The following is a 589-nucleotide window of genomic DNA, read 5'->3' as shown; positions in this document are numbered from 1 at the left end:
TTGTAAAACGATTGGTTACTATACACTTTTTTTTTTTTTTTTTTACCCCCCGCGGGTTAGGGGAAAGAATTTACCCGATGCTCCCCAGCATGTCGTAAGAGGCGACTAACGGATTCTGTTTCTCTTTTTACCCTTTTTAAGTGTTTCTTGTATAGAATATAGTCAATTTTTGTAAAGATTTTAGTCAAGCAGTATGTAAGAAATGTTAAGTCCTTTGTACTGGAAACTTGCATTCTCCCAGTAAAGTAATACATTGTACTACGTTGCAAGCCCCTGGAGCAAATTTTTGATTAGTGCTTTTGTGAACAAGAAATAATTGACAAGTGGCTCTATCCCATCCCCCCCCCCCCCCCCCCCCCCCCCCCCCCCCCCCCCCTCCCCCCCCCCCCCCCCCTTTCCCCGTCGCGATATAACCTTTGTGGTTGAAAACGACGTTAAACACCACATAAAGAAATAAAGATACACTTTTTTTCCAAGTACATGTAGAAGTTTATTTGTGTATCGTAGAACGATTGCTTAACTTACTTTGTTTTCAATAAGAAGTTTATTCGAGTAGTGTACAACTATTACTTAACTTGGGATTTTTTTC

General features: G+C 40.6%; 1 protein-coding gene across 1 annotated transcript in view; it reads left to right on the top strand.

Annotated features, from left to right (window-relative positions):
• LOC138969564 (beta-1,4-mannosyltransferase egh-like) overlaps window positions 1–344 on the top strand; it is a gene marked incomplete at its 5' end in the record, with an annotated part of 4,424 nt that extends 4,080 nt beyond the window's left edge. The window contains 1 exon segment of the mRNA XM_070342404.1: window positions 1–344. This exon segment is cut by the window's left edge and continues 1,156 nt beyond it.
• Window positions 345–589: the final 245 nt, after the last annotated feature.

The sequence above is a fragment of the Littorina saxatilis genome, linkage group LG6 (assembly GCF_037325665.1).
Source record: "Littorina saxatilis isolate snail1 linkage group LG6, US_GU_Lsax_2.0, whole genome shotgun sequence".
NCBI classification, from domain to species: Eukaryota; Metazoa; Mollusca; class Gastropoda; order Littorinimorpha; family Littorinidae; genus Littorina; species Littorina saxatilis.
This window is presented reverse-complemented; position numbering and strand designations above follow the sequence as displayed.